Here is a 16344-nt window from a genome sequence, read left to right as displayed (position 1 = left end):
ATTTCTTATGCTTTATATCTTCATGTACCCAAAGGGAATTTGAGAAATTGTGAAAAGTCACCAAAACCTAGTCTCATCATTTTTTAGAGGATGGAGGTGACCCAGAACATGATGACAACAGATATGGGCCAGTTACTGTTTCTGAAGAATAGAAAGTCAAAAATATTAAAGAACAGAAGAATAGCACAGAATTCATCCCTTTTCATACTGACTGTTTATGTACAGTTCAGTAGGAACTGAAATGACCCCAGGTAAATGCACTGAACACTGCATGTCCAGGATGAACAAAATGAGGAATAAAACTTACATCTCTCATAATAGAGATCTTGATCTCATTGAGATTTACTGGTTACATAAAGCTTAATGTACCTGACAGTGGCAGTTCATGGTTTTCTGCATTAATTTGTCGAAAATGTGATCTGATCTTCATCTAAGTCTGGAGTATTAACAAATATAATGTGCCTAAAGTAATAACACAAAAAAATTCTGATCCTTTATGTCTTTATTGAGAACAACCATAAAAACCTGACAGTGACAAGTCACAGTCACAAAAATGCTAATTGGTGTCAGGTGTTTGGAGAAAAAAAAATTAGTTTGGATGTGTGCACTAGAGCTACTCTGACTGACAAAAAACACAAAAGGAGCTTTCTGAGCATCTACGATCAAGAATTGTTGAATTACAAAAGCTGGAAAGGGTTACAAAGTAATATAAAAGACATTTTTCACCAGTCTTCAGTTAGGTAAACAATCTACAAATGGAGACACTATGGGATTGTGGCTACTTTACCAAGAAGTGGACGGCCAGTCAAAATGACCCCAAGAACACAACAAACACTCATCAGTAAGGTAAAGAAACAACCCCAAAGGACAGTCAAAGGCATCAATGAAACTGGCTAACATCTCTGTTCATGAGTCTACAGTAGGTACAACATTGAACTAGCAGGATGTCTATGGCAGGACACCACAAAGGAAGCTGCTACACACTAAAAAGAACACAGCTGCATGCCTGAATTTTATGAAAGAGCACATTTACACTTCACAGCGGCATTGGCCAAATCTTTAGTAGACTGGTGAAACTAAGATTGAACTATTTGGAAAGAACACACAGCACTACATCTGGAATTAAAAGCTCACTGCATATCATTATAAAAACATAATCCCACCTGTAGAGTAAGGTGGAGGAAACATCATGAATTGGGTCTGCTTTGCTGCATCAGGGACCTGGCCAGCTTGCAGTGATTGGGGGGTAGGATGAATTCCCAAGTGTATCAAAAATTCTTTATGATAATGTGAGAATGTCTGTACGTCAGCTGAAACTCTGTAGAAGTGGGTGATGCAACAGAACAATGAACAAAAACACTGAGGAGTTAACAACAGGAGTTAACTTCAGAAGAACAAAATCCACCTTTTAGAGTGGCCAAGTCAGAGCCCAGACCTCAACCCGATAGAGAGGCTGTGGAACGATTTTAAGACAGCCACACACATGAGACATCCAAAGAATATGACAGAGCTAAAGTAGTTCTGCAGGAAGAATGGGCTAAAATTCCTCCTAAACAATGTGTAGGTCTGATCACAGCTACAGGAAGCGCCTAATCGAGGTTATTGCTGCCAAGTGGGAGTCAACCAGTAATTAATTCCAAGGGTTCTTGCCACTGTTCAGCAGGTACTTTCCGTAAATGGACTAATCTATGTCAACATGTGCTGAACCTGTCCTGGTGGCTACTCGTGGTCCACTGCCTTACTAACACACTTACTGTGGGATATTTCTTTTTATGGTCACCCATTTGTACACTGTGGCTGGTGAGTAAACAACACACTAATTATACCTCATGCACATACTACTATACATACACACACACACACACACACACACACACACACACACACACACACACACACACACACACACACACACATACATATATATATATATATAACTATATAACTATATATATAGTTCCATGAGCCACTCTAAGTCTGACAACACAAACTAATAAAAGATTAGGTAAAAAGCATCTGCCATTGTTTGGATATGCACATTTCCATCTGCGCTCACATAGAATAATAACTACATGTTTATTCTCTCTTAAGAGCTGTGAAATCTGGGACGTTTAATCCGGGACTATGTAGGGGCGGCATAGTGCTGTGACAGTGATAACTAAAGTGAACCCTTGAGACAGACTGTGTGTGCGTGCGTGTGTGTGTGTGTGTGTGTGTGTGTGTGTGTGTGTGTGTGTGTGTGTGTGTGTGTGTGTCTGTGCATGTTCTACATAACATACTGCAGCCTCATCCATCAACTGCAGCCATGACCCACATGTGAAAAAGTTGCTAATGCTGCTAATGTCAGTGGAAGGCTTGCAACTGATTCTTCCTTGTGGCATTTCTGCTGCGTTCATACACGTGTAGCTCATAATAGGAATGCTGCTGCTTCTGCATTATAGCTGCTACTTCCACTCGTGCACGTAAATGTGAGCAGCACAGATAAGCTGAACACGGACAATTAAACTTTACAAATTAATCTGTGCTTTTATTTAGAAACCTCGCTGTTTGCTTCAGATGCTGAATGTATTTTTTTAAATTATCTGCCTAGTGCTACATGTGACTGGAAACAAATATGCAGACCCACATTTACTGCTCGAACATATATCACGATTACGCGCATGCATTTTGATTGTGCATGATGGCATTCAAGCAGTCTGAGTGTTAAACTACTGTAGAGACATCCAGAGTCAGCTGATTTCAAGCAACTGATTCTACACTTTATCACAGGTCAGTAAACAGAGAAGGTGTACACTCCTGATGCGTTACTATGTGTTTAGCTAATCCGATCTGAAAGGTTAGTGCATCTAATGAAATATCAATTATATTAAATTATTTCTTAAACTTGTGTAATACAGTGGATGTGCTTGGTCAAAATGAAACACTGTATTAACAATACCAGTGAAAAGAAATATAGCAATAAGGCATACATTCTGCCATGCATAAATGTTTTAACTTCCTGCTGCCAGGAAAAAAAACAGAATCTTACAGAAAAATGTCAACATAAGAACACAAAAGCGGATTGAGCATTTTTCTTTTACATAATGGGCTGACAACCAACTGAAGCCTTTTGATGAGATTAAATCAACTCCATCTGTAGGACGGATGCAATGCTATTTGCTTAACTTCTGACACCAGAGGTCACAGGCTGGTTACAGGAGGCACTTGAGTAAAACGATGAGAACAAGCTGGATGATTTGTGCCTCTCCTTCACTGTGGGTGGCAAGTCACATCGAGGACATGTCAAGAGACGTCTGACAGATCTGGGAGTGAGATCCAACTGAGCAAGAGGGGTGGGGAAGTCTAACCACAGTGTCTTCTTGCATGAGTGCTAGGGGATGTATATCTAATGCGACACAGTCATACACAAGGCAAGCAATCACAAATAAAGAAAACAACCTGATGGATACATGCACACACGCACAGATGCCAGGAGGCATAATTCCAACTCTCCTCGCGCACTGTGGAGAGTTGAGGCTAAACCAAACATGCCGCCTGCACGGAGGGCAGGTGTCAGACCAGGTGAGCGCTGTCCGCTGACGGCGACCGGCTAGCTCCCAGCTGACCTCACATCAAAACTTGGCGACACGTAGACGGCATAAAAATTGGAAAGTGGAATAAGCAAGGCTTATGTCGTCAAAATTGACTCAATAATGTCTCCTGTCAACCCAGGCTTAGCCAGCGTCTGTCAGACTGCAGATGTGAGGTCCTGTTGCTAAATTGAGATTACTTTAGAGATTCTGAGATTAGACTTTTTCCCTTCAGCAGATTCCTGTGGTCAACATGTTGTGTCATGTAAGTGCAGAAGTTCAACAACAGCAACAATAATGCGGCATTAATACAGACGGACACTAATCAAGACTGAGAGATAAATGGTGATATTTGTCAGATTTATGCTCACGCCCAGCCCTGATTAACTCTTCTTTGTTTATGATACACTCTGACTGGCCAGAATTTGTTAATATCCTAAAAACAAAATAACTCACAGTGTCTTTATGCAACCAAAGCTAATGAAATCAGTATTTGTTTAGCATTAAATGTTCATTTAACAGGGGGTGTATACATGTATGTATGATATAACACTAAATGGAAAAATTACAGACAATTCAAGTCAATTCAGTCAATTTAATCTTCCTTTTATAAAATTTAAACAACTTTTTCATGCAATTCTGCCTGAGGCCTCAAAGATCACGGGCTTATTGCCTTTAATATCCGGTCTAAATAACCATGATGCTGACCTGTAAACAATTAGCCTAATTTGCTGAGAGATGTTGAGATTTTTAGCTCTACACAACCTTTCCAGTCTTTTATTGCACCTGTACTAACATTTTTGAAACATGCTGTTGCCCAAATTTCCAATTTAGCATTTAGTTTTAATAAACAAACAAATTGAAAATTGAAAAAAAGTTTTCAAACGATTTACAATTCTTCCATTTTGCTTTACATAATGTCCCAGCTTTACTGGAATACGGGTTTGTAAAGTATTATGCATTTTCAATTTTACTGGAACTGTGATACTGTGTCAAATCTTATAATATCTAAATCATCTGAATATTAAATATAATTATTGCATCTGAGTTTTTGACATTGTATTGGGAAAGTACATCAGACAAATGTCTTTCCTTAGCCACCCCGGCACAATAAAGTGCTGAAATTCAAGGGGTCGAGGGTGTTAAACATGGTTTGGTGTTAAAGGTGGTTTGGTGTTGAGTGTTTCATGAACAGACAAATGGACTGTGAAATATGACGCTCATCAAGCAAGTTAAATTAACTTCCCATTTCATAATTTGCTCAGGTACACACAGATAACAGCCTGGCGTACTGAGGGGACACACATTACATTGAACAACGTTAACATTCAGTATTTTACAAGTTAATGCTCAAGTAGTGAACCGTGGTCAAGGAGCCTTTTTCTGCAAAAAAAATCTTAAATTATTCACTGAAAGGTGAAAACAAAGGGATTTAATCAAAATGTGCAAGTGCGGTATAATTATGAAGTCAGGAAGCAGTTCACTTGAGTGTTTCCCAGTGTTCTACATTAAAACACAGTAAGGCCCCATTAATACCTTCATCATAAAAACACTAAACCATTCCCAGAGTTGCTAAAACCCTGTATTATGAAGTGTTTGTGATTACACCCACTTAAATATAAATCATTATGCTTACAATGATTGGCTCTTTAATTCTATAGTTAGCTGATCCTCGTTTCTCAAAAGTGCTTTTACAACATTACGTTTTTACCATTGCATCGAACTGCTACACGACTCTGTCTGTTTCATAACAAGCATCCTCTACTTCAACCTATTTCTGCCAATGCATGGAGTGTAAAAAAGAAAAAACATGAATGACAGCACCTTCCCTCGCATCTGAACAAATGTGCTTCTCTCACACCGACTTCAGTGCGTCCGCTGAGCCTGGGCTGTTTATTGATAATGTATAAGTATCTATGAGAAGCATCTTTGAAGGAGGAAAAGCAGACATTTCCACACTGTCAGAGGTGCATGTTGTGTCGAGCTGGATGTCCAATCATTCCTTTCAGTCTGGAATTCAATTTGTCTCTGCTTTCTTCTCATTTCCACATCTTTCTTTTACACCTCACCTCAAAACGCTTTCTTCTCCTCACTTTCCACCATACATACAACCCCAGTCTCCATCCTTTGATCTTTCCTCTTCCTCTTTTTTGTCTCCACCAAACCCTGCATGCTTGTTCTGTTCAACTGAATAACAGCACCGTGGCTCTCCTCCCACTGGCCAAGATTTTCCTCATCTGATCATCCCTAATTACACACTCACTGGCTACCTAATCTCCATAAACACACTCCACACAAAACTGCTTGTAGCTGGAAGCTCCAAATGTTGTTTTTGCAGGATAACATTAACATTTTGGTAGTAAAGAAATGTTAAATTGGAGAGTGTTGCTGCACAGCAGGAATTCTGTGATACAGCCTCAGCTATCAACTCGTTTATCCCAGTGCCTGCTAAATCCTGCTCCCTCTCCAAACTTTCCTCGGGATGCACAACACATTGGCTTAGAGTATACCACATTACTTCTTTTCAAAACGCCTTTGATGATGACCGAAGCCAGTGCAATGATACGTTTTCAGATGGTAAGCTGTGCTCGCTGTAAATCCAGCTTTTTGGCAGTGGCCCTGGACCTTAGGGTTCAGGGTTGGCTCATCTTCAAGAGCTGAGCCAGGGATGGGATCCCATGTGTGATTATATATTAATCATTCAAGGCAATGATGATCCATTCTTGTTCAGCTGCATCACATCTGCTTGTTATGAATAAGCTGAAAAATGAAATTATAAAAGAAAAAAAAATCTGAATGAATGATTTTCTGGAAATATAACAACTCTCTACTTTGAGTTATAACTCAGAATTAGTTATCACACAACTGTGCACAATCAAGCAAACCGACTGCCGAACCGCTTTTGACAAAATGTCAAAATACAAACTTTAAACCTGTCCATACATGAGCATAAGACTCAAACAATGTACTGTGATGGGTTTATGTTAGATTAGATTAGATTATTATAATATAATATATAATAATAATTATAAATAATATAATGTACATGTGATCGTCTATGTAAATCTACTTTGCTGTTCTCTACTGTACACATGACATCTATTGGATATTTGTTTCTCCATTGTCTTAACTAAAGACAGAGGATGTCGTATGCTCTACAGGTTGTGAAGGCCCTTGAGACAGATTCGTGATTTTCAGCGATGTATATAAATCAAACTTCATTTGATTTCATCAGCTACAAACGTAGTGTTCGGTAACACTGAATAAAACAAGCAATCAAAATTTGGCAAATAGCATTGTCAGCGTGAAGCCCCCCCACAAAGCTAAGTATCTGATTTTACATAAAGTAAATACAATCTTTGAAGAAAAAAAAAAAATCTAAATGCCGTTTACATGCCCTTACAGCTGTTTTGCAAACTCATTAACCATCTGGATGAAAAAAAAAATACTCATTTTATCAAATAGGTCCTTCAATACAACCATTAATTCAACTGTTAAGTTAAAAACATATTCAAATTGTAGAAAACAGGGATGGGCATACTTAATTAGTGCTATCACTTCTGAGGAGAAAGAAAAACGAGTGCACCTTTAGAAATAGGTTATAAAACTCCTCTGTCCTAAATGATTCTAGTGGTAAACAACCAGGATTTTTCAAACCTTTCTGGGTTTATGTTTTAGAGAAAGGGATACTTAGCTTTGTGACTGGAATTTAATATATGAAGGCACAAAGTAGGGCAAAGTAATCCATACACATACACTGTGTCACAGCTCTGGCTTAAATATTTTATCTTTTGTTTACACTGAAACATTCATAAACAGCTTGGATCACTAGTGTATTATACAGCAGGTTAACGTATAGTAGAAAGATGAAAATATAAGTATTGACGTTTGTATTTGTCTCCTATGACTCAAATAAAAATGTCAATGACTCTATTTCTGACTGGTAACTTGAAATCCTTTTGCCCTCCCTGCGTTTTTATCGCCTCCAAAACACTGTTAGAGTGCTTGAACTTAAGCCTCGCCGAGTTAACACGCTCAGCACTTTTATTTGCTATTGAGCACTTCAACACGCTTCTTTAAATTGTTTATCTCACCACCACCATCTGCTCTGTCACCAGTTATCTCCACACATACAGGGAACGAGCATTTTCTACTCAGCAATCTCTGTAAAACCTCCGTCCCGCTTCTGTTTGTCTCATCTCCATGTCTTTCCATGATGTCCCTTTTGCCTGCCATTCACCCCTTTGCCAATCTGCCTCTTTGTGTCTCATTTCTGCTGCCACCAGTGTTAGACTGTCAACCTTGACAGATGTGTTTTTTTTCACTAAGGGCACACTAAAAGATTTTTGATAGCAGGGAAAAGATCAAAGGTGTGTCATGAGTGTGCAGGTGTGAAAACTGATGCATTCAGGAGCTGTCATAACAGAATTAATATAGCATACATAAGAAAGGGTTTTTTTTTTCCCAGAACTTTATAGGTGCTCACTGACCTGTGCATCAATAAAGCGCTTAGAGCAGCACCGTAGGCAGTATAATGATCCAATGGAGAACAAGCAAGCTGAGAAGTGCAACTCACCTTCTTTACTGTCTCATCTTTGGCATCTTTTCTCTCCTGTGCTTAATTCCAGGTTATTCGTCCTCCGTGCGTGCTCATTTCTCCACCTTGAAGTGAATAAAGACAAAAGTCCGTCACTGAGAATTCATCACAACACATCAAAACACTCCTGTGGTGCTCCTGGTGGCGAATGTTCTGGTCCCTGTGTCATGTGCTCATGCTGTGATGTTGAACCCCGCTGTTCTTCCAGCCTCACACCGGTGTTGCAGCAGCATAATTCTTGTTAGAGGGGAAAAGAAAAAGAGAGAAATATACAAATCCTTGCTGGTTTTCAAGCAAATCCAAGAGGAAAACAGAAAACTTTGATCTTCATTGACCAGAGTGGTTGGATTAAAAGCCATTAAAATGTCTGTGAGCACAATCAGCTAAAGCCAATATTGTTTGGCTGTGAATTCACAGCATCAGTGTGTTAGCTTCATTCCACACTCAGTCTTTTGGGAAACAGCATCTCAGAGAAATTGCACAAAAGAAGGGAGGGTACATTCACTGCTGACACGAAAAAAGAAAAGATAAGGGGAAGAAATTCCGTTTAAGCTTGTCTTCTTTAAATCTAGCATACCAAGTCCTTGAGGTGTTTTGAGGGAGGGTGAAACGAGGCTTTGTCTCAGGGCAGTGACTCACTCTTCTTTACAATAGAGCACATCCTCAACACTCCTCTCAGATTACAGCAGTGGACTGTCAATTTGCTGAGCATTTTCCATCATGTGGAAATGTCTTATGTAAGAAACATCCAACTACGAGACACATCTTAACATAATTATTCCGTGTAATAACCCATCAAACCGGATTCGTTGCTGCACTTGTGAAAATGAACTAACTCTTTGCAGATGAATTTTCCAGAAAGCATCCACTCCCTGATATCCCATGAAGGTGATGAGGAAGAGGTGGCATGTAGTTCAGTGTGGGGGCACAGAACAGATGGCGGTCTGTCTGCCTCTTGCCAGGTGGGGATTGGTTCGAACAGGTTGCACACACACACATACATGCACATACAAACAGGTCAGAAGGAGGACATTAATACACAAGGGGGGCTGCAAGCCCTTTTCATATGACAGGGATGCAGGGATACCAATAAACCAAAAGTCTTTGGTCAGTTTGAAGTACTTGTGAAGTTAGATTCATATAGTATCACTATCTATAGCTGGTTGGGTAGTGTAGTGGTAACTACCTTGTATGTATGGGAGACTGGGGTTCAGATCCCGGCCGTGGCCTAACTCCAGTAGGGTTTCTTTGGAAGATCTTCTTATTCCTACCCTTAACATATATACGTTTTAGTTTTCTGCATTGATCACTTTGTTATTTGAAAAAGGAACATTTAACATCCAAACTCATTCTTCAAACCTCAACCTCACTTTATGACAAATGAATGAAGAAAAGCAGGAAATTCCAATACTTTTACCATTCACATACTTTTTCTTGCCACTGTACATGCATGTATGTGTATATGTATGTATTTGTATTTACATATATACATGTACTGTCTTATTTATTTCGCTATCTGTTTTATTGGTTTTATTTTTTACACCATTTGTGCTGCTTTTATTCTTATTTTATTTTATGTTTTAACCTGTACTTTTGACCATGTGAAGCTTTCTGATACATTACCATTTACTGTGTAATAGAAACGATTGTCCCTACATTTAAGTCGATTTAGATACTGTATGTCAATATGGATGAATATGTGACTATATAAATAAACAAATATTGACTCAGTTGTCCATATAAGAATGAATAATGCTGGTACTGCTGTCAAAAGCCATTATATTTAAATGAATACAGTGAAGCAGCTTCAATATAGTAACCAGCAAATAAAAAAAAAAATAAAAAAAATTAAAATACACATATGATTGAACTCAGATGTTTAAATTCTTTTATATCTCCAACAAGAGGCAATGTTTAGTTATTGTTCTTACTATAATGTTAATTTTGGTTTGGATTTGCGGACCTAACCCATCCCCTCCTATCTGCTAAAGTCTCTAGTACTCTGCCTAGTAGCCAGGAATTATGTGGAGCAATGGAGTCTGCTACAAGAACAACGTCATCTGGCACAAGATTACATCTTTTTATAGTCCATTTTTGCCTCGCTTGTAATAATGGCAGGTACTCCTTTATCCATCTTTTCCAAAAAAAGATATCATACTGAATCTGTTTCCATTTTCTTTTCACATACTAATAGGATTTCTTGAAAACACCAGGGACATAGACAGGTTGTCTCTTCAGAGTAAGTTGATGATTCAGAGTAAGTGGTTCTAGATCACAGGGATCATCAGACATTTTTGTGATGGGCCGATCTTTAAGTATCGCCTCTGCCTCACGTAAAACAGTGTGTAATCCATCGTCGAGCATTTGTCCACTCAGTACTGAAGACAACACATTTCGAACCCTTTTAATGTGCCACCATGGTGAGAAGCTGCACGAGTGTTAAAACTCCATTTTATTCCCTTTTATCTTGATTCAACTCTTCAAAAAGCCCTTTTCAGTTCCTTATGTGCACTAGTGAAATTGGCTCCATTGTCGGATCTCATACGACTCACTTGCCCTCTTCAGCAAATGAATCGTCGCAAGGCATTAATGCAATAATCTGTGTCCATTGAGTATGCCACCCCCAAATGGACTGCCTTACTTGCCATGCAGGTAAATATTACACCATAGCATTTAACTTAAGAGCGACCTCTTTTTACTTAAATCGGGCCATAATAATCACCCCCTACGTTAGTAAATGGGCGTAAATCTAGCAGAACTCTTTCCACAGGCAAATCAGCCATTATTTGCTCTCCTAGTTTAACTTTGTGTTACTTGAAAGGATTGTCCAAGCAGCTGAATTGGCCTGAGTGATGCAATGTTTTTCTCTTAGAACAGAGAGCATGTAGTTTCTACTACTTTGACCTGTGTGTATATGAATGTCTCTGACAATCACGTAGCAATATGCTGATAGGATGTTTTCTTTTCATAGGCCTGGCAGCTTTACATAGCCTCCCACCAACTTTTAATAATCCACCATCCAGATTGGGGTTTAACCCACGAGTGGGGCTGTCTCTTTTGACTTTAGGTCAACATTTCTTCATGCCATCTGTGCAGAGCTGCGTCTTTTACAAGCCTTCCTCTACATCATCAACTCAACAGGCCAGTTTATTCTAATGTTTTGCAAAAATATTTTGCAGATGATAGCAATGCAGGTCAAAATGTCATTATTTAAGAATCAGAGATAAATTTACATTTATAGCAGCAGCATATCTCTTGTTCAACATCATGATGAGCAAAGGTCATGCATTATGTGCAAATAATGTATTTTACCGTTTTGAAAACCACAGCATTTCAAACCTATGATATTGTGACAATATTAATATTCCCACACTCAAATGAGCCACTTCAGAGCTACTGGGGAAAAACAACAACAACTTGAGTCAAAGATGAGATTTCACATCTTCCGTGTCCTCTACTCTCTGTCAATCATGTCACCTCTACAGGGGAGAATTTCAATTTCACACTCGACTGGGGTGCATGACACACATCACTTAAGCACAGGCACAAAAACAAAGAGATGGGGCGAGGGCTGGCCTGTTAAAAATTGATCAACATATGTATTCATGAGTGAGTAAACAACCTGGGTATGAACATAAATGAATACATCAAACACGCTGCTGTCATGCTAATACAACTTTTACAGCAACAATGTCATTGCTCTCAGTGAAAGTAAGCAGCAGAGGACAAGCAGAGCCCACGACTAATCCCAAGCTTTGTCTACTTTCAAATAAACTCAACCACATGCACACAAAATTATTAATGAGATTAAACCCTTATTATAATGTTTAAATTAAGTTCTTGACTTTATTCAATCAGAGGCTGTGATTAGGAAGGGCCATCATTATGGTGTAGCAGTCTGACTGTGCACAAGGAACATTTTATTTCATTCAGCCAAAGCAGACTAATGAAATTATATGTGACCTTATTTAACTTCTAAGAAGAGTCCATCTCATATAAGCTTCTTGTAGGTCAAATGCAGCTGTCAAAATTAAAGTATTCATTACCTGCTATCTGAATAATTCACAATTGCACAATAAAAAGTAAAAATAAATGCAGTATATGAATGAATATATGAAGAAAAGATGTCTGTCAACTGGCCAAATGGCTCTTTTTCTATGCAAAATAAGCAGAACTGAAGAGAGTGATGCTCACTGAGCGGTAGTTAGAAGACAAGGATGAATAACAAATGGTAAATAAAAACACAGAGGAAAGTAAGAAAAATTAAATCAGAACCGTATGAACAAGAGAAAAGCGTCCTTCTCTTGGAAATAGGGAAAAACTCCATATGCTAGAGCGTGATACGGAAATAGGTCCCTCCGTATTCATGAATCTCTTAGAGCGCAATCAATGGGGTAAGAGATACATAAAAGATGAGGCTGAGTTTGACCTGTGCACTGAGAGGAAGGGGAAATGTTCTGTAGAGCCTGGACCGGAGGAGATGGCAATTTAGACTCTGTCAGAGCATCCTTTGAAGTTTTGGCAGATGAGCATGAGCTGTGGATCAGCCCGTGGCCCTGCTGCATTAACCCCCAAGCTCCAGCTATGCTTGCACTGAGTCAGCAGCGACAGCAGCGTGCTGCCTGCCTGCCTGCCTGGCCAGCATGATGCATAATGTGTAGCACAGATCCATTATATAGAGCCATTATTCAAAATTCAGCAGTGATTATGTTTTATTACCTTTTCACTGCAGCATGACTTCACACCAGTTGGCCGCCGATCTGATCTGATGTTGATGCTTATTTTGGACAAAGATGGAATTTGCAGAAGCTCGCAGGATCAACTTAAAAGTTATTGTGTGATTCCTTATCTGCCAGCAACAACCACAAGCAATGACTTTTATCCGTCTGAACATCAAGACCTGCAAAGATTGAAAATCGTACGGTGCACATGCATGTACAAAAAGCACACACACTGTTAGCACATGTTTGACTGATTGTTTGAGGCCTGTGGACACTCTGGTAGGCCGAGATAGAGGTGAATCACATCAGAAAGAGGATTAGAAGGGCTGTGAAAAAGCAGAGAATTACCAACAGAAAAGAGGGGGATTTAGATTTAGCTCAGCCAGTCCACAGGAGTCTCTAACCCCTCCCCTCTCCCTTCTACATATACACACTTAAACACAAAAACTAGTGATGACTCAGTAAGTCTGTCTCTTACTGAGACAGTCCACAGTGACTGAGCAATGTCAGTCACTTTGTACTGACATTGCTCAGGAAACGATAAATTCAATCTAACCTGATTGTTTTTATATTAGGCCTCATCCCATCACTGCAAACACAGCCAGCTCCACACAAACAGTAGCATCCCTCGAACACAGGGGTGTACGTACATAATGGATAAAAGGATGCACGGACAAAGTCAGACATGATCTTGTAGAATCTCGTGTATTTGCAGAAGCACATACACTAATCCGATTCAAAATACACCCAAATCTCTGTGTGATTAAGATAATTCCACGCTGATTTTGAATAAATCACGGGTGATTACACTAACAAGTATACCCGTCTGAGGCTACAAGCTCAGTCTTATGTTTTGTTTCTGCTGCAAAAAAAAAAAGACAGAAAAACAAACGCTCGGTGGACGAGTTTTGCAGTGTCGTGTCTGTAAGTGAACACCTGTGGTTTGGGCTGTGGTTACGTGTGTGTTCTGGGGGTTTTTACAAGGGCACTAAGATGTGTATAGTATTTGCAATTGAAATGCAAGGCGTCATTCAGACAGAGAGAGGGTTGATGGCACCCCACCTGGCTGCTTAGACCTCCAAAGGGCAAACTTAATGAATTCACTGTGCTGTAATGTGAGAACCACGCACTGATGACAGGTAGTAATTTATTAAAAAGCAGGTGTTTACTGTATACAGGTGACAATGCTGTGAAATGGTGGCTTGAATTCAGGGGGTACAGCATCCCTTCAGACAAACCAGCTCAATTGCAGTGGATGTATTAAATGTGATGGCCTCCCCTCTTTACCCAAGATAAAATCAACACGTTTGCACGTTTTTGTTAACTTGTTAACTAATGTGAAGGCTGTAAAAACAGTGACTTGAGGGTCTAAGGATAGATGGCGCTTTTTGTTACAGTTTATGATTTTAGGGGATATACTGTAAATTAACTAAACCCCTGATTTGTGCTCCCTGTGGCTAATGTTGAAGTTGCTCACCAGGACACGGAAGATGTTCATACCTGCCTCTCAAAGCTGGGAAACACTGGCTAGGGCAATGGAAAAAAAAGCTAAATTAAATGTATATATTACATGCTGGCGATGTCCTATGTTGGAGTTCCTTCACTGTTCAGCAATATGGCTAACCTTTGTAGAGAGCAAAAAAAAAAGCCTACTGAAGATATCAAATCAGATGTGATGCCATTTGTCATTGTCTCTCTATGCACATTTGCCTTCTTGACATCATTGTCAGTTCATATTAGAACAGGGTCTGGGTTATATCCGAGAATACATGTGAACAGTGGCCAAAACAATCAGATATGAGCAGCAGATTTGGCATTGAGCATGAGGGGGGCTGTGGTGTGAACATATTGGGAAAATAAAAGAGACGTACGTCACAACTGCAGACTGAACGTGAAATGAACACTGATATATTTAAAGAATCGTATTAGGAATCATTCTTTTTATCTGTTATCTGTTCTGTACCTCAGTGTGACTTGATAGAAGCTGATGCTAAGATAGAGCCTCCTCCTGGCTCACTACTGCTCTCTGCTTGCTTTCACTCTCCTTTCAGGCTGTCGCCATTTTCGCTGTTAACCAACAATGACGCACAGTGGCCGAGCTAACAAGCTGTATCCTAATAATGAAGTATAAACATTTAAATTGAACAGACGGTCGGCAATAAGCTCCGTGCGGCAAACTCTTCAATAATATTCCTCCCCCTGAGCCACTGTCGGCGCTCTCTTCGACTATTTTGATTGAATAAAGAAATTGAAACAATCCACATTTACTGTCCTAATTGTCAGTATGTTTGGTTAAGCCGTTCTCCTATGTGAGACAGGTGTGGTAATGTGAGATTACCCACAGAGACATGCCCATCCATAGCGTGTCATTGAGCCTATTATCACACTCCAACCATGTCAGTAACTAGAGGACACATCCTGAATGCTTGTACAAAATGCACATCCAGTATTAAGACTCCTACATAGCTCCATATTAGCTGCATATTGTGAGAGATGATCGGCAATGGTTTAATCATAACGTGAAACTTCAAGTCAAGGTATGTACTAGCTTGAACACCAAGGTACCAAAAGGTTTTATGGTGTCAATTCCACAGAAAATACAATACTGTCTAATAAATCTGATTCTGTGGGGGCGCTTGTCCTCGAGTCTAAGCTTTGAGAGGCAGAAGCACAGAGTGCAGTGTTAATAGACAGTCTTGTCACAGCTCCAGTACATCTCTACTCCTATGTCTCCCTTGCTATTCATAACTGTCTCTCTTATCTTTTCTCTGCTGCTCCATTTCCGAGCATATTGCCCACATTGCCTTATTTGTGATCTTTTTTTTTTTTTTTTTACATATCCTTCCATTCTTTTGTTCACTTTCATGCCTAATCTGTGTTTTTTCCTGTCTTCACTTTATTTCCCACAGAGACAGTCTCTCTCCATCTCTCCTTGGCTCTGTCTCTCACTCCATCGCTCTCCAATGCTCAGTCAGAATAACAGCAGCGATCTATCAAAATGTTTTTTTTTTTCTTTTTTGCAACCAGAGGGCAATTTTCCGGACCTGGCAGAGCGTCGGCCTTTTTGCTATACTGTACCAAGACGCAGCTGTAATAATAACAGCAAGAAATCTGATTAACACAGTACAGTATGTGTGCTGCGGCAAGGCAAGCAGCAACAGCAAAGCAAGCAACAGAGCAGGCCAGTGATTTCATCCGCAGCGTTGCCATGGGCTGTGAGTGAGTGACATGGGCTGAGGGGAAGGGCGCATGCAAATTGCGGTTGAAGAAATGGGTGTGCACAGTGATTGAGTGCAAACACAACCTAGGGACTCCAATCAGGCCAAATCAATGTGAACTAATCCTTTGCCAATTAAGACACCGTGGTTCAACGCCCAGGACCTAATTCAATTTCTTTCTGAGTTCTGGCTGTGAAAGGACTGATTGAACCTCCTGAATACGAGCCAGACAAATGAGA

The 16344-nt window shown here is 39.7% G+C and overlaps 1 protein-coding gene across 4 annotated transcripts in view; it reads right to left on the bottom strand.

The window, feature by feature from the left end:
• The window catches only part of dlgap1b (discs, large (Drosophila) homolog-associated protein 1b), an 81684-nt gene that overhangs the window by 43455 nt on the left and 21885 nt on the right, over positions 1-16344 (bottom strand). For 3 of the 4 annotated variants that reach the window (XR_003299042.1, XR_003299043.1, XM_026364392.1), the window contains exon 2: positions 8146-8231. The gene's annotated coding sequence lies outside the window, so the exon portion shown is untranslated. Of the gene's footprint in view, positions 1-8145; positions 8363-16344 lie in introns of those variants that run through there. The other variant, XM_026364393.1, reaches the window with a different exon arrangement.

This window comes from Anabas testudineus, chromosome 2 (assembly GCF_900324465.2).
Source record: "Anabas testudineus chromosome 2, fAnaTes1.2, whole genome shotgun sequence".
NCBI classification, from domain to species: Eukaryota; Metazoa; Chordata; class Actinopteri; order Anabantiformes; family Anabantidae; genus Anabas; species Anabas testudineus.
This window is presented reverse-complemented; position numbering and strand designations above follow the sequence as displayed.